The 21,527-nt window shown below is 42.5% G+C and overlaps 1 long non-coding RNA gene and 1 other non-coding gene across 2 annotated transcripts in view; both read right to left on the reverse strand.

Moving 5' to 3' along the window:
* Positions 1-4,316: 4,316 nt before the first annotated feature.
* LOC116571204 lies at positions 4,317-4,423 on the reverse strand. The gene has a single exon (XR_004277773.1). It is a non-coding gene; the product is annotated as a U6 spliceosomal RNA (small nuclear RNA).
* A 1,181-nt stretch (positions 4,424-5,604) lies between these two features.
* The window catches only part of LOC116571160, a 54,414-nt gene continuing 38,491 nt past the window's right edge, over positions 5,605-21,527 (reverse strand). Inside the window, exons 5-6 of the long non-coding RNA XR_004277742.1 lie at positions 11,125-11,260; positions 5,605-6,821 (exon numbers count right to left, since the gene is read on the reverse strand). This is a non-coding gene — a long non-coding RNA (uncharacterized LOC116571160). The remainder of the gene's footprint in view (positions 6,822-11,124; positions 11,261-21,527) is intronic.

Consider the following 21,527-nt stretch of genomic DNA (forward strand, 5'->3'; position numbering starts at 1 on the left):
GGCAAAAGGCTATATGGGAACACGACTTAGGGAGGAAATAAAACTGTATTGGTTTACTCTATAGGACACATTACATCTATAACTATACTCCCACATCTCATAAATGCTAATTCACATAGCCCTTTTCCGTTCCTCCTTCCCTTTTGACTTAATTGTAATGGAGCAGTTACCTTCCCTTATACTCTTGTCCTATTTTAGAATTCTAGCCCTTTCTAGAGACCCAGCTCAAAAGTTGATTGGGATCATGGTATTTACAACAGGCATGTGACAGGTCCAGGGACCAGGGCACATGACCCCATCAATATCCTCTTCCAGAGTGAACCTTCATTCTACGGAGAGAGCACCCGTTCTTCCCAGACCAGATCTTGTGAACTGACACCTCACAGCTCTGGTGCTGCTCTGGTCATTGCCGCTGCCACTCCTGGTGATGGTAAGGAACTTTCCATTGTTAAAGGCTTTAGCCATTAAAAAAATATCTGACTATTGATTACCTCGAGGCCCTCTGATTTCTGTAAGGTCAGGATTAATCTGTTGTAAAGGGAATTGGAATGTCCCTTCCCCACCGCCTGCCTTGAAAATTCCTACTCAGTTTTTAAAACCCAGCTGTAATGTTGACGACTCTTCCCTGCACCTGGAAGGAACATACCACTGTTATGTGCCATTGCTCTAGCTCATAAGCACCCCTATTGTCACATCATTCACGGTGAATCAAGAGTATTTGCACCCATGTCGGGCTCCCTTACAGAAGTTGCTGCAGTGTTCACACCAGTCCAGTCTGGCACACAGATGATCTATAAGCATGTGCTGACTAAGTAACTGGTTGAAGGAATAAATGAGTGGGTCTCAAGTTCCTGTGCCCCAGCCCCACGGGTAGTAAAAAGCAATGCTGGCGTTCAATGGTGGACTGGGACCCTCAGGCCCACTTTGGCCCGCTGCCACACTAACTTGCACTTTTGGACTTTCAAACCGAGTAAGCTTATTGTCTACCTACAATAAACAAGCGTGAACTTCCACATTTTTCCGGTCCTCTCTCTTTCCTCCCTGCCCTCCCTTTGGTGAAGAGTGGATTTCCCAGAATTGCCCCTGGACCTTAGTTTTTGGGTGAGAGTTAAGCAGAAGAACAGAATAAACTAGCATCAGGTCGAGCCCTAAAGAGTCAAGAGCAGAAAGAACTTTCCTTGAAGTCTTCTTTTAAGAATCCCTGACATTCCTCCTATGTTTATTGTGTGCTGATACACTGGTCAGATTTTGCATACTCTCACTGAATCTTAACAACCACCCTTCGAGAGAAGCCTTCCTGATGCGGAGAACCCAGACTCCAGAGATCAGGCTAACCGCCCAAGGCCACGCTGGTTTTAGCGGTGGCAGAACTGGGACCCAAGCCTGCCCAGGCATGCCTGGTGTCAAAATCTACTCTCTTCAGGTAATGGAGTCCACAGGAATATGCCAGTAAGGAAGAGAGAAGGGGAATGAATAGGAATTGGCATTTATTAGGGTAATAGATACCTGTCAATCTTTGCGGCCCGCAACATCTTTGAACACCTTTCCCACATTTGGGTGATTTTCCACATGAAGAGTCCCGCCCTCCCAAATGTGCAAACCGGACATTGGCACTGGCGCAACACACACACAAGGACTCACTGAATGAATAAGCGAATAGATCTCACAAAAACAGAAGCAGTAGCAGGTACACTGTTCCCCACCACCCCCTGTTAAACTCCTTAAACAAGAAGGCCAAGTGAGGGGAGTGCTTCTAACAGCCTGGGCCCATATAAGCAAACCAAAATCTCAACCTTTATCTTTACAAATGCCTCAAGGTCATGAAATCAAAATATGAAAGACAGCCAATCACAAACAGCCAAGCAGGCTTTCCACTAGAGCCAATCACGTAACTTCTACACTTTTCTCTATTAAGTCTTCCCCAGGCTCCTGTGGGCGGAGTGCTCCTAACCACTTCCCGTTTGGCACAGCCCAATTCAAATCGATTTCTGCTCAAATAAACTCTTAAATGTGTTTAATACGCCTCAGTTTGTTTTTTAGCGGTTCTAAGCCATTTATGCAGAGATCTCACAAGGCCAGACAACAGAATCCCAGAGAGTGACCTTAATCTTGGGCCATGGGGCTTACGAGCTACACGATTAGAGAAGAACTGGGCTCCTCTCCTTGGGTAATTAGGGGTCAGGGCACTGTAGTAATATGGCATGGTAGAAAACTGGCCCCAGCCCTCCCTTCACCTTTTGTGGCTTTGGGGATCATCAGGCCTTCCTCGGGTATAATTTGGAAGCTGGGGACCAAAGCTGGCAGTTGTAATTGTAGGATATGGTAAACTATTGCTTGAACCCCAGCAACCAAGCAGCGTTCAAGTCTGCAGAAGGACCAGCCCTTACTCGGGTCTGATCCAAGTGCTAGGGTCTGAGCCTCATGTTTGGCCAGAACTGACCGCCTTAAGCCACTGGGCTGCAGCCAGTTTCCAGCAGGTTCCCAGGGAGGGAGCTCATGGTACCTGCAGAGAGTGTTAGTCTTAGACAAATTACCCCTTTCTCTCCTTTGTTCTCCCAGCCTCCTTGCGGGAAGGTCAGGGTGCCTGATCCAGACTCTGCTCGTCAGACACGCCCAGGCAAGATTTGATTTAGAAGAGAGCAGGGTGAGAATACAGGTGCATAAACCCATTTCCCACAGCAGCCCGTAACAGAGGCCTCTGTTTCTGGGAACAACGGGGGAGGCAACTCTGAAATCCAGGGCCCAACGTCACCTTTGCTGTTTTGCTCTCTGTGCCTAGACAAGGCGGCCACAGGGCTGCCTCTGATACAAGCTCATGGGTAGCTTGAAGTCACTTCTGTCCACCTGCCCTCCAGCAGATCCAGCCCTCCCAGAAATTCTCGGAGCTACCTGATGCCTCCAATCAATTCATCCTCTGCTTCATCGAGCTGAGGGATATTCCATTGTTTACAACCCAGAAGCAGAGTAATCACGGACCATCTATTTTTGTGCCAGGCACTGTGCTCAGCACTGTCCCGTCCTTCATCCCACACAAGCTACCGCACAAATACCATCTGAAGTGCTGAAGAGAAAGGGGGTAAGGCTTGGGATGAGGGGGACACGGTCAACCCACCAGAGATCATGAGGGTTCCTGTCTGTCAGCCCTTGAGTTCGTGCCTTCACCCATAATACACACCCCAAGTTGTAGGTAAGATGAATACCATATACCTGGCTGTGGACGTGGGGCTGGCAGACCCTTCCATGAGGTTCTTCTCTGCGATCCCACACCAGCAGCCAAATGCACAAAGTGCTTTAGATTCTCCCACAAGCTCTGACTTACCGTGTGTCACTGTGCTTCCAAGAAAGTGCTTAGGGATTTTCTCTGACCACCCCCCACCACACCCCCCCACCCCAGCCTTCCTGATGCAACTCCCCACAGTCTTGCAAACTCTAATCCCTCAACTAAAGTCATGATTTCCAAAATACACAGTCCCTCTTCCCCTGCCTGGGCCGTAACTGACATGATCGGTACAACGAAAAGTGGGACAAGAAATAACATGCATGGGAAAGATAAACCTCAAATGCATTTTGCTCAAAGCAAACTAGAATAATGGAAAAACCTTGAGCTTCAGGAATCCTGAAGAGTTGGGTTATAATCTCAGCTTTGCTGAGATTTTTTAGGTTTATAATGTTCAGTAAATTAATCACTACACATCTCTGAGCCTCCATTGTCTCGTTTCAAAATGGGCATGATTTTTTGAAATATCATGGGCAAATCACAGGCTTGGTGACAATTAAATGAGAAAGTCTTAGAGTGCTGAGAACATAATAGATTCAAATCTTAGGCCTTTTTCATTTTGTGCATTTTATGACCATGTTTAGAAATCAAGTGTAATGAGGACGTGTGTTTGTTGCCCATTTTAACCAAGAATTCTTGTTTTATTTTAAGATTTACTTTTTTTTTTTTTTTTTTTAGAGCGAGAGCACATACCCACAAGTTGGGGGAAAGGCAGAGGGAGAGGGGAAAGGGAACGTCAAGCAGACTCCTCGCCGAGCTTGAAGCCTGACATGGGGCTCGATCTCATGACCCCGAGATCATGACCTGAGCCAAAGCCAAGAGTTGGACACTTAACCGACTGAGCCACCCAGGCACCCCAAGAATTCATGTTTTTCATATTTATAGGACTTGCAAGGTAAAAATGAATACCTTTATAAAACCCACAGCTTTAAATAATATGTATCAAAACAAAATTGTGATTTCTCTGGATTTGCTCTCTCAAATTGATTTCTAAAAGTATTCTGTATTATGCTTCTTTTATTTTTTATTGATTTGTTTTTTAAATGCAGAATGCTTCACAAATTTGTGTGTCATCCTTGCACAGGGACCATGCTAATCTTTTCTGTATCATTCCAATTTTAGTCTATGTGCTGCCGAAGCAAGCACTGTACTACACATCTTTTAATATACTTCAGAGAAAAGTATAAGTTTTCACAGGCTATGGATTTTTAGGTATTCAGAAAGTAAAAAATTCATTTTTCCCATTTATAAGTTGGGAAAAAAATGGTAGACATGGCATATATTTGATTGATAGCTAACTGTCAATGGCACATTCAAACAATAAAATACAAGCAGAAGGGATGCTAAGAGTTCACGTACTCACATGGAAAGGCTCATTGGTAGCTTTGAAAATGGTTCCACTGGGCGCCTGGGTGGCTCAGTGGGTTAAGCCGCTGCCTTCGGCTCAGGTCATGATCTCAGGGTCCTGGGATAGAGTCCCGTATCGGGTTCTCTGCTCAGCAGGGAGCCTGCTTCTCTCTCTCTCTCTCTCTCTCTCTCTGCCTGCCTCTCCATCTGCGTGTGATATCTCTCTGTCAAATAAATAAATAAAATCTTAAAAAAAAAAAAAAAAGAAAAATGGTTCCACCAACGGCATGGTTCTCCCAGTCCACTACCCCAAGGATGACTTGGCTCTTTGGGCCTCAGTTTCCTCACCAGTTACTACAAAGAAGGCTTACAGTGGTTTCTTCCAAGTTCTAGCATTCTAGGACCATGAATGTGAGCTCTGTCGGCATTAAATAACATTTACTCAGTTATTCCTCCTCCTCACCAAATGAGAAAAGCAGGTGATAATTAGATTCTTCCCAACCCTTGAATGTGATAATTTAAAAGAATAATAATAGCATGGTATGTGTAATAAGGCATTTTCCTGAATGTTTTACATCCAGTATATAATTCAATCCTCACAATCCCAATAACACACAATTATTCTTGTTCCCTTTGGCAGATAAGGAAATTGAGCCAGAGAAAAGCTAAGTAGCCCTCATAACAGCACCCAGTGAGAAGGACAAGAGCTGAGGGAGTCCTGAAGTGTGGTAAAGAAGATTGACTCTGGGAGTGAGACTGACCTAGGTTCAAAGCCCGACTGTACCTTCTTTGTGGTTTAGGGGCAAATTACTTAGTCTCTTCAATCTTCCATTTTTGTTGTCTGTTAAACGGTGATAATACCAGTCATATTCCCTTCAAGGATTGAATGAAATCATTCTTTAGTGTTCAACAAGTCTGAACTATGCTAGAGATGATAATGATTTATATTACCTCCCGAAGTATTTCCTTTTAACAACACCCAGTATCTTAAGCAAACTGGCATTTCAAAACCCAAGCCCTGAGCATTAATGTTGTTAGACAAATGTTAACCTTTTTCAGCAATTAGAAAGACTAATGTGACACAACTCGCTAAGCTGTTTCACATTTCATGCGTACTCCAAGATGAAGTCCAAAAAATCAGCTCTGTATGACAGAAGGCTGCACATCATGTTACAAACATACTTCCCACGACTCATAGGAAGGGACTTGGCAATCCAGAAGGAATTTTTCAACATGCTAATTAATGCAGATAATGTATCTCCCCTGCAATCAAAAAGGTCAGAGGAATGAATCGATTCCCTCTTTCATTGATTAAAAAATATTTACATCCTCTTTTGATCTTCCCCTATTTTACCCCAAAGAACTCACGATGACCACCCAGGAATTAATAGATAATCCTTCACCCCATTGCCTAATGTTGAGAAACATCTTGACGCCTTTGGGCTCAGCTGTGCTCATTAGGTACAGAAATGCCCTGAGAAGATAGCGAACTTATTCAGATTTTTGTGTGTCTGCAGTTTGATGTAATAGTGTTTTATTTTTAACCCCCAATTGCTCAGCAAAAAAACAAAAAACAAAAAACAAAAAACAACAACAACAAAAACCTTGGTTAAGCTGCTGATTTCCTTTAAATTGCTGAGCACAGGGATTGTAGCTTGCTAAAGTCATTTAGTTGCTAAATGTTTATATTCAAACCATGCCAATGGCTCTTGCTGGAGTTTTTCATGAGGAATGTGATGATGTTTACTTCTTTATGGGGTGAAAATAACCATGAATTTACAGATACTACCTCACAGGGGATTTTTCAAAATGTATTTCATCTTTAGGGCTTTGAAATATAAAATTTTATGTAGGTTTTCATTGAGGAAGATGTCACAAAGCAAAAGCATGCATACTTTCACTGAAAAAAATTTGTTGCAACTTCCCCCAAATATTCCTAAATTCTGAAACATTCATACATTGGCCATTCAGTCTTGAATGTGGCATCCTTAAGACATTTCCCAGGAGGTATTATCAAGGTCCATTCGATTAGAAAAGTTCATAATTGTGGCATCAACACTAAAGTAAGTGAAGGAAGTAGGGATGAGAGAACTTGTATAAATATACCCCATCTTGTCTCCTTTTCCTGTTTTCTTTTCTCTCTCTTCTCCTAGTCCTGAAGGCAAAGGGATTAGCTGAGAATGCAGACTGTGCTTATCTAAAATAAGAAAAAATGTTGAATTAAGAAAGCTGTTGATTTTCCATCCATCCATCCATCCATCCCTCCGTCCATGTATCTGTTTAGTATCTGTAAAAGGCCAGACAATGTGCTAGAGATACAGAAACAAAGTTGTGTTGTTTGCTAAGTCAGTTATTTATGTAACAAACCTTACTAATTAGCCAATGTTTGATTCATGAAAACTGGAAACAAGTAACTATAACATATAAGATGAGTATATAAAAGTATTCAAGGACCTCCTGGCTGGCTCAGTCAGTAGCGCTCATGACTCTTGATCTTTGGGTTGTGAGTTCAAGCCCCGCATCAAGCATACAGCTTACTTAAATAAAAAGACATTCAAAATCCAGAGGGAGCAAGAAGCTGAGGAAAAAACCAAGCCCTCTCTTATAGCATATGTGACAGAGGCTGAGTTTAAGGGGCACATAGTCTGCCACAAGATGTATGGTAAAGCTGTCTCTGGAACCCTCAGCCGCTAAGGGACTCAGAGGCAGAGTATGGGATGACAGAAAGTTGTGATCTTAAGAACAGCCTTGGGTTGGCATCCCTATAGTGGCAGACTATGTTTCCAGTTTCCCTTACAGCTGTGCAGGGCTTTGGAGATTAAGTTCTAGTTGGTGGTTGCTATAGAGTGAATGTTTGTGTCCTCTCAATTCACGTGTTAAAATCCCAACCCTCAACATGTATTAGTAGTATTAGTAGTATGTAGGGCCTGTGGAAGGTGATTAGATCAGCGAGGGTGAAGACCTCCTGAATGGGATTAGTGCCCTTATGAAAGAGACCCAAGAGAGCTCTCTTGCCTCTTCTGCTACATAAGGACACAGCTGAGTGTGAACCAGGAAGAGGGTTCTCACCAGACATCAGATTTGTTGGCACCTTGATCTTAGTCTTCCCAGTTCTCAGAACTGTATGAAATAAATTTCTATTGTTTATAAGTCTCCCTGTTTATAGTTAAGTTGCTCAAGCAGCCTGATGAACCAAAACAAGTAGTGTAACTCCCAAGAAGTGTCCTTAGGAGAAGGGATTTCTCTCTCCTGTCTGTTTTTGCTTTCTGTTGGCAGATGGGAGACCATGAAAGCTGATGCTAGAGTAACCGTCTTAGACCATCAGATGGAAACCTTGTGTGGAGGATAGAGAGCAACATGAGCCACAGAGTTGGATGGATATGAAGCCACCATACCAGCCCCAGGTGGCTGCAGGAGTAAAATAAATATGACATGTTTTAGCCACTACTGTCACTTGTAGTTGAACTTAATCCTCGGTGCCACCAACAATGAGATCTTAATTAAATACAACCCACGTAAAATCCCCTGAGACTCAGTTTCCTCATCTGCAAAATGAGGATAATATTTTTGTTATTGTTGGAAGGACTGCATTAAAAGAGAAAATAAATTTAATTCACCTAGAATAATGCCAGGGATCCAGTAGTATTCTTATCAATAGTAGCTATTTTCTAGTCATGTTCTTTGTCTTTCCAAAGCTCACGCTCCACAAATCTCAAAAATGAACAGAATCAGATCTCCCATTTCCTGACAGTCACATCGACTGTCATCAAGGTCAAGCACCAGCTGAAATTCAGGATGTTTATTTGAGCAGTGGGGGATACTGGGATAGGAGATGATGGGGAAGGAAGGAGATTTGGGAGAAATCAATAGTTCTCCTTTAGATACATGAAGTTTGAGATGCTTATCAGACATCTAAGTGGAAACAGATGCAGAGTAAGCAATTGGATATATGATGCTAGAGCTTTTCAGAAAGATACTGCAGTACCATAGATTTGAGACTTGTCAGCACCTAAATGGGATTCAATGCCATGGAGTAGAATGAGACACCTAAGAATGTGGATATCAAAACTAGAAGCCAAGGACAGAGCCTTCAGGCATTCTAATACACAGAGGTCATAGAGAAGGAATCACTAATGAGGGAAACCCAACCAAAATGCTGTCTCAGAAACCTAGAGACTCAATGTCATATAGAAGAGGTAATCATCTGTATCAAACGCCACTGAGAGGTTAAGTGAGCAGAGGACAGAAAATTGCCTATTGGCACTGGTAAGAAATGGGTCACTGGCAACTTTCATGTAGTAGCCAGCCTCTAAGATGGCCCCCTGTCAGTCTTTCTCCCTGGTATCCATGCTCGTGTGCAGTCCCCTCCCCTTGCCCATAGATTGAACTTACTGATTTGCATTCATTCATTCATTTAAAGCAGGTTCCCAGCCCAATGCACTGCTTGAACTCAGGGCTTGCCCCAACATCAAGACCTGAGCTGAGACTGAGTTGGATGCTTAACTGAGTGAGCCCCCAAGCACCTCTTTACTGACTTGCTTTTTAATAGAATATAGCAGAAGTGATGCAACTTCTGAGTCTAGGTTACAAAATGGCTTCCATCCCATCTCTCCAGTGTTTGACTTGGGTCCTAGCAGAGAGTTAAGTTTAAACTGAGTAGGCATTTTTCAAGACAATGATGAGAGAGGAAGAGAGGGGTGCAGGGCTTAAAGAGGCTTATAAGGGGGGCACCTGAGTGGCTCAGTGGGTGAAAGCCTCTGCTTTCAGCTGAGGTCACGATCTCAGGGTCCTGAAATCAAGCCCTGCATCGGGCTCTCTGCTCAGTGGAGAGCCTGCTTCCTCCTCTCTCTCTGCCTGCCTCTCTGCCTACTTGAGATCTCTGTCTGTCAAATAAATAAATAAAATATTAAAAAAAAAAAGAGGCTTATAAGGGAGTAGTTATATTGGTGATCTCTAGACTCTTAAGCTGTGTGAGAAGAGAAGTGAGAACATGAAGTGAGGGAAAGAGAAGACGTAATAGGACAGGGTTAGAACTTCGGTGGAATGAGGACCTGCTGGAATACCAGAGTAACTGAGGAGGAAGGATAAGAGGTAATGGATAGAGAGAAGAATGCTTCAAATAGAGATTTCAAAACATGGTTTAGTAAGTATTAGTAATGTCTACAGTACAACCTTAAGAGTCCGTGGCTTAGAGAGAGTGAAGGAAAATGTGGAAAGAAAGAAAAGGTGTAGAATGAATCACTATGTAGGTCTGGAAGTCATCCAGGATTTCCCCAGATATATGGTAAGAATGACAGCAAGATGCTGGGACCACCAGAAGTAGCATGTTCTCTCCTGGGAATGAATGTCCAACTTCATATCACTCAGAGAGAGTCGGCTTTCCTGACTCCTCTAATCTCAGACATTAGGAAGCGGTAACCCACATTAGAACCATATTTATCTAAATACAAGTCTTTCTCATTTCCACTCTTCCAGGATATGCCTTGAGCCTACAAATAAGTGGTATATTTAATGAAACACCACGAGAATCAAAAATAAACAGCTTACACATAAAACTAGTGCCACCAAGATGGAATCGTTCTAAACTGAGACAGTCAGATTACATACTCAAGGCTGGAGGCACTGAATGACATAGAAGACAAAATTGGGCTGCTTGATGCACACTCCTCAGTCACTTTGGGTTTTGTCAGTAAGCAAGAAAGATCAAGACATTGGGGGACTATAGAAAGAAGAACAACAAATTTAGGCAAAGGCAGTGAAAGGAAGCTTATCAATAGATAAGTCATTTGCACCTGCTAAGAAACGAACTTTAAAGAATTACTTATTTGAGAGAGAGAGAGCAGCGGGAGGAGGAGAGGGAGAGGGAGAAGAGAATCTCATGCAGACTCTGCACCAAGTGTGAAGCCTGACGTGGGGCTCGATCCCATGACTCTGAGATCATGTCCTGAGCCAAAACCAAGAGTCAGACACTTAACTGACTGTGCCCCCCAGGTACCCCAGAAATGAACTTGAAAAAAAGATACTATTATATAAACATTTTTCAGAAATATTAAAACATAATGGAACCACACCCTGTCTACAAGGTGACAATGCAAAAAGCCCACTTAAAATTTGCCCATTTAAAATTACCTTAAATATTAATTAAGTGCTTAATGACCACTACAGCACATGCTAGCTGGACTCTGAGCTTGTTTTCTCACCTGTAAAATGGGAATAGCAACTAAATTTCATGGGACTTTTGTGAGAATCAACGGACATGGTATATGTGAAAGTATGTGAAGAACTCTACAATTTTATAAGTTGTCGATTTCTCTGCACACAAAAATATCTTCATCATCATCCATTGGAAGCTGATTATCATGTGAACATCATTATCTGTGTCTACCCAGACCCCTGCCTTCCTTCCAGTAATATCATAGCTCCCCTTCCACTGAAGAAATGTTCTGCCTTATTATGGAGGGAGTGCCCACTCCTCATCCTGGCCAAGCGATCCACCATACCTCACACAGCTGGCCCTAGTGAAGGGTCAGGACAGCAGTGTCCTTTAAGTCAGTCCAATCACAGTCCTTCTTCTGTCTTTTCTTGCCAAGAGCTATAAGAATATGTCCCCAGAGACAACCATATATCCCCTGCCACCTGCGGGATAAAGTGGACATGTAGAAAGAAAGAGAAATGAGAGACAGAGTCCTGAAAGAATTTTCATCATCCCACTGGCCTGCCCCAGCCCTGTCCGTCCCAAAATTTCCTTATGTGAACTTTATGCACACCCGCGCGCACGCGCACACACACACACACAAACATTTGAATTGCATTTTAGTCATTTCCAACAAAGAGTTGGCTAACATAGATCACACAATGACAAACCTCCAAATTAAAAAATGTGGAGGGAGGAGAGCTTATTCACTGCCTCCTTTTCAAACTATAGAATAGTGTTCAGAAGAGCAAAAAACACAGAACCTATATATAGCCTCAGGCTAGTGTACACAGAACAAGAAGCTCTTCATCCTCCAATATCATCAGGGAGCAATAATAGTAGACATTTTGTAGTATGTGGTAGAGGACACAAACCTCTTAAGGAATATTGTTCATAAACATTGAATTCCTTAAAAAGAAATTCGACAGTTTTAGTCAGCTATTCTAAACGAATACATGTTCTTTCCATAAAGCCCAAAGTAAAAAACACCATTAGAGATAAATTTCTAAATTAGGTACATTGACCATCCCAGACTTCTAGAATAAGTGGCCCACTTTACAGAGGAGAGCTCTAACAAGGCCAATTTCTGTCTTTCTGTAGTACTAACCAAGAACATCTGAGTGGGAGTAACCTTAGAGATACATCTAGAGTGATGTATCTCTAGTAAAGACACATTATTTTACAGATGAGGGAACAGAGCCCCCCACACAGGAAACAACTAGAGCAAGTTCACCATTAGCCAATAAATTAGGTGGGAATTCTTTGCTCATAAAATAGTTCTTTGTAGGGCACCTGGATGGTTCAGTTGGTTGAGTGTCTTACTCCTGATTTTGGCTCAGATCATGATCTCAGGGTCCTGAGATCAAGCCCCACATTCATCAGGGTCTTCTTGGGTTTCTCTCTCTCCCTCTCTCTCTGTGCCTCCCCCAACTCACATGCACACACTTCCAGGGAAGCTCTCTCTCTCTCTCTCTCTCTCTCTCTCTAAAAATAAATAAGTAAATCTTTAAAATAAAATAGTTCTTTGCTTTATAAAACACTATACCATATTTTATTTTAATGACTGCTTACAATATAAATTTCCTAATTTATGACCATATTAAAAAAACTTTATTAAACTTGCAAAACTTTGACTTGTACACATTCAGGAAAGCATTTGTTGCATCTATATATAATTCCAGTCTGGACACAGTGTTTACGATACCAGAAATCCAGAGTCATTTCAGTGAGTCAGTACTGGGAGAGATGAAATGTTTAGACTGGCAAATCCCAATATCTTGAAGGAGTAGAGACAACTGCCCAGTGAAACACAATATTCCTATTAAACGTTCCAGGGCTTCTTAAAACAATTGATGAAATCCTTATTGCTGTAATTCTTGTATTAGGTAATTTTAATCATTTCATGTTCTAAGTCACAACTGTCTAACCAGTTTCTCTTAGAGGGCAACTATTTTCATCAATCTTTCTGCCTATCTAATGGAACTGGGGGAGTCCCAACAGGAATCACATTTCATCTGCCTCTGCGAACTATCCTTTTCGTTCAGGGAAGCACAGCTCAAAATAGGATTTTCAAGCATGTCATTTTTCAGACATTATTCAATGCCCTTTGCTCTTTGCTTTTATTTGAATTACTGAGGTCAATGTTCCAATCTATGGGTTGGCTTTTTGTATATCTTTACAATGTATGTATCTTCTTACATACCCTTCTACACTATATATTTTCTTATATGTCTTCTTATATATCATAACATATGTAACTTGTATATCTTTACTTTTGCCCAAGAAGGAAAGGGTAAAAGCTGATTCTCCATTTTTTGCCACCTCCTAAGGCCATCCTTGTCAAGTCCCAGAAAGTTGTTACAGAGGGACCAAACCTCTAGTGGGTTAAAACTGATAGTGGGGGATACTGAGTCTTCTACTAAAATCAGAACTATGATTTTGGTATGCTTTCTTATACCAAGTTTTTTCTCCCTTGCTTTGTCAGGGGACTAAGGAAAGTTTAGGGGGTAGATGTACTTCTAGTCTTAAAAGCTACCAGTCATGAAGCAGAGATGTCACACTAATATCAAGATAACATATAATCATAAATACCAAAAACTAAAGAGGTGTAAAGGAACAAAAACATAAAGGTCTCAGAAGAAAAACTGCAATGCTTCCTGAGCAAATAAAGATGTTAAACTTCAACCTGAAAATGAAAACAGCAGTGAGATACCTTTTTTCACTAATAAAAATAGCAATGACTTACACATGCATGTTCAATAGTGGCCAGAGTGTGTTGGGATGGGCACTCTCTCTGTTGGCATTATCTTATAAGAGTATAATATTTCTGGAAAGCCGCTGAACAGCTTATCGAGAGTCTTTAAAATATTCACGCTTTATCCCACTTTCGAGGACAACCACCCCCAACCCAGAAAATAATCAGAGCGAAAGCAAAGATGAATGTGGGACAGGTTATTTTGGTGGTGCTTACAGCAATTAAAAAATGTAAACACCATCAACATGCGAAAGAGAAATAGTTAAATGAATTATGGAAGAGTCATAGGTTGAATTATTAAAAGATTATTAAAAATGATGTTTCCGAAAATGTTCAAAACATGGAGAAAGTCTCGTGATTTCACACCACGAGGAAAGGAGGGCATGTGCCCAATGTACTTCGGGAGAATCCGTGAAACTCAAAGGACCCACTACTCTCCAACCTCCATTTGAGGAAACCACCCTGGGCAGTCGTTTATGGCAAGTGTTGCCTTAGCTTGCAGAATAGTGGTATCACAGCACTGAACTCGTGCAAACTCAATGCTCTGGCCCCAACGAAAAATAAAATGAGAAAAATAACTTCCAAAATGGTGCTGGCAATTTCCACTCGGTAAGTGTGTGCCCCTCAGTGAGCACAGCATGGGAATTAGGAATTGGCTGTTCCCTCAGAAATTTCAGTCTCTAAGGAGCGGTCCTAGTGGGGGCATCTTGCCAAAAATGTGTGCAATTCTAGAGTATAAAGATACAATTCTGTAACTTTATTCTTTGCATATGAGCTCTTTATTGCTCTCTACCTTGCAGGTCACCGTAACTTCTGTAGTATCCCCTAGGGTCCCTATGTTGCCAAACTCAGCAGGTTGTTCTGAGAATTCATCTTATTAAACTTCTCCATAGCACTTGATACTTTTACATCTGCTTCCTTCTAGAAAATGCTCACTTGACTTCCGACAACATTATTTCTCCGTTCCTTCTCATCCCTTTCACGATTCAGTCTGTTCCCCTGATCCCTTTTCTTCTTCCTTCAGTCTATTAAGATTGTAGCGTCTCAGGTCTCAGTCTTGCAACATCTTGTCTGGCTAGACTCAGGTGATCTCATTGAGAAACATGGCTGTAAATACCAACTGAACTTACATGATAATAATAGGACTAATGACTGACACTCCTACTCTGTGCCCCACTCTAAATATATTACATATACTAATCAACCTGCACAATGGTTCATAGTATTATTGCCATCTTATAAGAAAAACTGAGGCACAGAAAAATGAAATAATTTGCCCAGAGTTACAGCTAATAGAAGACGGAGCCAAGACGTGAACCCAGGCACTCTGGCTGTAATTTGCCTGCTCTCAAGAACTATATCTTTTTTTTTTAAGACTTTATTTATTTATTTCACAGACAGAGATCACAAGTAGGTAGAGAGGCAGGCAGAGAGAGAGAGGGAAGCAGGCTCTCTGCTGAGAGAGCCCGATGTGGGGCTCGATCCCAGGACCCTGAGATCATGACCTGAGCCGAAGGCAGAGGCTTTAACCCACTGAGCCACCCAGGCGCCTCTCAAGACTGTATCTTATACTATACTACATCTCCCATCAATGATTCCTGAATTATATCTCTACCTGTTACCGCTCTCCTAAAATCCAAGAATTGTTGTTGTTGGGTTTTTAAAAAAAGATTATTTATTTATTTATTTGACAGAGAGAGAGAGAGAGAGAGAGAGAGACAGCAAGGGAGGGAACACAAGCAGGGGAGTGGGAGAGAGAGAAGCAGGCTTCCTGCGGAGCAGGGAGCCCCCCGGGGGGGCTGGATCCCAGGACCCTGCGACCATGACCCAAGACGAAGGCAGAGGCTTAACGACTGAGCCACCCAGATACCCCAAAACCCAAGATTTGTACGTTGGACCTATTTGGTTTGATATTTAACGTAAACTTCCAACTTAACATATCCGAAATACTATTCTTATTCCCTTCAGATCTCTTCCTCCTGCAGCCTCCCTGTCAGTAAATGACTTCCCCAGTATTGCAATTGCTCAAGCCATCCTTGTCCTCCCTTCTTCTCATTTCCCATATTCACTTAAACAGTGCTGGCTCTGTCTTCTAAATAGATCAAGAATCTGACTTTTTTTTTTTTTAATCTTTTTCATAGCTACCACCCTAAAGCCCATCAACTTTTCTCATCTGGCCTCCTATATAACCTAATTTCTACATAGGTTGAGAATACACTAGGTGATGAGGAAAATCAGCCCCATTACCCCAGCCATGACATACTGGTCCAGGGATCAGTGTCTAAGTCATTGGTTACTATACATAAGTAGACATAAGGAAAGTTAAACCTCTTTAGCCAATAAGGATGCTACCTATGTGCAGCAGCTCACCAACCCAACCAGACAACAGCTTTGAGGGATACATGATGTAAGTCTGTAAGCTAACCCGCGCTGGGTTACTGCCCTGCTTCTCTGAGGCCTGTTACATCACTCTAGTCTTGGAAGCCTTGGATCCCTATGTTCAGACTAGAAGAATACATCTCACCACATTGCACATGTGCCGTAAGTGCTCCTTTAAAAAAGTAATCCCCTGATAGTGCTTCTTTACAGTCTCGAATAGGAAAAGGTGCCCGGGTGCATGGGAGAAGAGCAGAAGAAAATAAATCAAGTCATAATTAGTATTCGACTCCAGGCACTCTCCTCGTGGGGCTTTGCGGTCATCGTTGTTTCGCTCTTTGTTTTTTTCCTTTCTTTTTCAGAATGATATCTTGTTTTGATAATCAAGGAAAGCAGTGTTGAGAGCCAGGTGTAAGAGAGACTGTGGAGAGAGCATTTTCATATTGAAAAAAAGGGGATCAAGGTGATTGTGAAATATTATTTATTCCCTCCTATTATTTTACAAATTCAACTCGTTCTTTTCTACAAATACTTAAATCCTGAAAACAAAGAAGAATATAAAAATTTCAAATGCTGACCTTTGAATTCATATTTAAATACTTCTTATGCCTAAGGAAATTAGAAAGAAGAAAGGAAAAGCAGTGGACGTCATCCTAATCCATGCGCCCTCTGCTGGCTGTCTCTTGGCTTTCCACTATCGTACTTGGGCTTTGGGGGAATGTTTTTCTGATACTACTACGAGACGGAAAAAAAGCAAAATAAAACAGAACCAAAAAAGCATAACTTTTCAGATATACAAAACTAGGAGCATTTTAACATTCAAGAAACCTTTGTAATAAGGCTCTGCTGGGCCCTAAATAACTTGCTATTTCCTTTAAAACAAAGGTAATAATGACTACACAAGGCATTTGTGTGAAGCTCTCTATAGATTTTCCTAAACTCAGAGCTTTTTGACTTACTGTGGTTTCACCTTACCATGATTCATGAGTGCACCACTCAGCTGTAAACTATCCCTTTGCAGCCTGCATACGAATTACTTCTCCTGAAGCAACCTCCAGCTCATTTCCTTAACCGCCAGCTCGACCTACCCCAGAGCCCCCTTTCCCAGCACCTCCCTTTTGAAGCCAGTACCAGCCCCAGTATGGCCGTTCAAGCTGTTCCTGCTGCTTGTGTAGAAAACAAGGAAGAGACAGAGGAAGGAGAGAGTGCATTCAATGGGCAGAAGTTAGGGAAGAAGAGAAGAAGGAATCAAGATCCGCAGACTTGGAGAGAATGTCCAGTTGGTAGTAAATGATGATTTTGTTCTGTGCGCGACCAATGGCTTTGAAGGTGGTTTCCAAAGAGAAGTCCAGGCATGTACTGAATTATGCAGACACTGTTGCCTACAGTCTCCAAGGAGCACTACTTTGAAGGACAGTATTCTTTTTGGTAGTATGATTCCGGTTTGGGGGGAGTAGGGTTGGGGGGAATATTGTCAGTATGACTATATTTTTATTCTATTCTATTTTATTTTATTTCATTTTATTTTATTTTATAGAGACAGAGAAAGAGGAGAGGACAGAGGGAGAGAGGGAAGAGAGCGAGCGAGCATCTTAAGCAGGCTCCACACTCAGCACGGACCCTGATGCAGGGCTCTCTCTCACAACCCTGAGATCATGACCTAAACCAAAACGAAGAGTCAGATCCTCAACTGACCGAGGCACCCCACTGCCCTTATTATTATTATTATTTTTAGTTAATTTTTATAACCAGCTTTCTTCCAAAAGGGGCTCAAGATAATTTCCAAAGATGGTGTAGAATGACAAGAAGGATTAATTTTTTTAAAATTCAGGTGCTCCCTCTGGATTACCAGATGGTGAGCTGGCTGGACCTGGCCCTCCGCCCTATCCCAGCGGGAAACTTGCATCCAACTCCAGCTTCCCCTTGCAGCAAGGTCTCAAACTTCCCACTGGTCTCAAGGTCTCCAGGTGATAGGGAGGTGTATTCCCTGTGCTGCTGCAAAAGCAGACACCTAAACTTTGACTGCCTGGCAGCAAGGTGTCTCTTGCCAAGGGCACTGGCATGCTCACTTATAAAAGGGAGAGCAATACATGCTGTTCTCTCTTCCCCGGAACACTCTGGATCTTCCCATCCAAGGTGCCTCTGCACAGGGTGGTAACACTTCAGTCGCCTCTCTGACCATGAGTTCTAGCCAATGCCATCTGCCCCTCCTGGTGTTATTCACAAGACTCGGTACAATGTAGATTCACAATACAAAAAAATTAAGTACACACATAAAATTATAAAAGTAATGAAAAAAAAATAAGGGTAAGATGGGAAGATGACGATATAAATTGAGTGCATGCCATAAAGCTGTAAGCTCTGATATGCTACAAGCTCCAGTGACTTCAGCCTTTGTGTATCGTTATTCCCTATCATATGCAAAGCAAGAGTCCAAGCGGCCTCTCCACAGGACCAGAGGCAGTCCCTCGTTCTCTAGGTTCCATTCACTGAGTATATCTGGAGCCCTGCAGAAAGCCTCCGTATGCCACAGTCCTGTCTTGGTCATCATGGTCACGTAGTGACGACCTCCTCAGCCTACCCATCCTAGTTTATCTTTAAATTTTTTTTTTTAAGATTTTATTTCTCTATTTGAGAGAAAGAGAGAAAGAACATGAGCAGGAGGAGGGGCAGAGAGAGAAGCAGGCTCCCTGAGGAGCGGCTCAATCCCAAGACCCCCAAGATCATGACCCGAGCCAAAGACAGACACCTAACTGACAGCCACCCAAGCGCCCCAGCCTGCCATCTTCCTTCAGCAGGTCACTTCTGGCCTCAGAACCAGCTTCATCCTGCCCTCTGCTATTTCCCCTGTACTCCCTCCCTCCAAACACTGGGCATTGCACACCAGAGGCTAATTTCTAGAATATATTAGGACTTGACTACAAGTGAAGGAACTATCACAATAGATTTTCTTTTTTTTTTTTTAAAGATTTTATTTATTTATTTGACAGACAGAGATCACAAGTAGGCAGAGGCAGGCAGAGAGAGAGGAGGAAGCAGGCTCCCTGCTGAGCAGAGAGCCCGATGCGGGACTCGATCCCAGGACCCTGAGATCATGACCTGAGCCGAAGGCAGCGGCTTAACCCACTGAGCCACCCAGGCGCCCCGCAATAGATTTTCTATACAGAAATAGTCACAACCTCTAGAATCCATAGGCCAAACCTAACACTCCCTTATCCTTTGCCCTAGACTCAGTGTAGGGGCTGCTTCCAGCTTATCTCCCACAAAGGAATATATTTTTTAAAGATTTATTTATTTATTTTAGGGAGCGAGAGCATAAGTAGAGGGGGCAGAAGGAGAGAGAATCCCAAGCAGACTCTGCTCTGAACGTGGAGCACCATTGGGGGCTCAGTCTCACCACCCTGAGATCATGACCTGAGTCGAAACCAAGAGTTGGATGCCTAAGCAACTGTGCCAGCCAGGTGCCTCGCAACACCAACCCCCCTTTTTTAAGGTTTATTTCCCACAAAGGAATTTTTAACTCTGAATTCCCTATTGAACGTGCAAGACCCCAACTTTCACTGGGGCCTGATAATAATTAGGAAGAAAATCATGTTCCCCCTCCACTCAGTGTCAGGCCCTTTTTCCAGACAACAGCCTAAAAATCTGCACAGATAAGGATACCCTAAAGGAGGTCAATTTCAATTTCACATTCAGAGAAATTTAGTTCTCATATTGTCCAAAGTTCTCTGAAATAAGATTTTTGGCTTTACCTTTGCAAAAGAGAAATGAAAATATTTTTCTTAACATAGAAAAGAGTCCTTCTCAAAAATGAATCAGAAAACAGCTGGCAACTTAAAAATAGCAGCTCAAACTGACTTAGTGCCATCAAGATTTTAGAAATATTGACTCAATATTTTTGGTGGACCACAAATATGGTTCTAAATCTTGAAACCACCATGGAGAGAAACATGATTCACTTTGTGTTTCAAGATAACAATAAACTTTCCTTGTGGCTATGGCAGAAAGAGAGAGAGAACTGTGTAGGGGCACCTGGATGGCTCAGTTGGTTAAGCATCTGACTCTTGGTTTTGGCTGAGGTCCTGACTTCAGGGTGGTGAGATCACACCCCCTGGGTCAGAGCCCTGCTCAGCAGGAAGTCTGCTTGAGATTCTCTCCCTCTCCCGGTGCCCCTCCCCTAGTTCATGCACGCTTTCTCTCTCCTTCTCAAATAAATAAATCTTTTTTTTTTAAAGATTTTATTTATTTAAATTTGACAGAGAGAGATCACAAGTAGATGGAGAGGCAGACAGAGATAGAGAGAGAGGGAAGCAGGCTCCCTGCAGAGCAGAAAGCCCGATGCGGGACTCGATCCCAGGACCCCAAGATCATGACCTGAGCTGAAAGCAGTGGCTTAACCCACTGAGCCACCCAGGCACCCTCAAATAAATAAATCTTAAAAAAATACACCTTAATTTCAATCTATAAGCTGAGATATTGATTCATTCTAAATAAATGTGAGTGAACATTCTCTGGCAATTATGGCAACAAACATCTTTCTACATGTATGAGGGCTCTGGCCTAAACTGGGAGATATTCGAGAAAAGGAAGTATAGTAACACTAATGTGTCCTTTGAGTTGGCTTTCGTAAATAAATTTGCTGAAGCTAACAATGCCGGAGGGAGACCTCTCCCCTAGCCAGACAGTGAGGATTGTTGTTTTGTTTTCTTTTGTTGTTGTTTTTGTTAAGATAAAAGTTGGGATTCAACTAAATCTTGAAATTTTGGCAAACATAAAAGCTTGTTTTGAGGCACTGAATAAAGCTGATTATCATTTACCAGGCTCAACTGGAGAAGCCTTGGTGAATCCTTGTGCCTTGGAAACAGTCAAGCTAGGAAGTCCCTTAACACAGAGGAAGAAATCTGAGGCGGCATCTTATTCAAATGATATAATCCACCCCCAACTGTCCTGTTTCTAAGCCCATCCTAGAAGACTTGGCAGCTACTGTCCTTTTTCTTTCAACATGCCAGTGGATGAGACCCCTGCTTTCTCACCGCATTCCATGCTGCTGCCGGTTAGCTGCTGGCGGAGGGGGTGCAGACCTCCACTTCAAAGAAGAATTCCTCTTTCCTGAGCCCTGTTTTGAAACTTCAAAGGCCCTCCCTGTCTCCGAAATGGTGACAAGTTTCCTTGCCAAGAAAACTTCCCCATGAGGATAATCTTGCTATTCTGGGCACAGATGGAGTCCTTGCAGGACTTGGTAACACATCTGGTTTGCGGCTTTGATGAACAAAGAGGCTCCGTATGTCATCGTGACTCATCGCTGTCCTCATCAGCATGCATTTCGCTCAGAGACGCTGCCACGGACTTGACAGAAGTTTTGTCATCAGCTACTTAAAGCCAGGCCTCCATTCCATCAGAGCCACAGCCTTTTTTCACCTCATTTTCAAATGATTGTGTTAAGAAAGGAGAGCAACACAGAAATGTTTTCTACTAAACAGAAGATCACTGACTAGCTTGAGGGACTTTGAAGGGTCGATTGAAACATCAGGGAGAAATCTGGGCTTCCGGAGACAGAAAAGGAAAGCCTCCTCCGTATA

Source organism: Mustela erminea, chromosome 12, assembly GCF_009829155.1.
Source record: "Mustela erminea isolate mMusErm1 chromosome 12, mMusErm1.Pri, whole genome shotgun sequence".
Classification (NCBI taxonomy): Eukaryota; Metazoa; Chordata; class Mammalia; order Carnivora; family Mustelidae; genus Mustela; species Mustela erminea.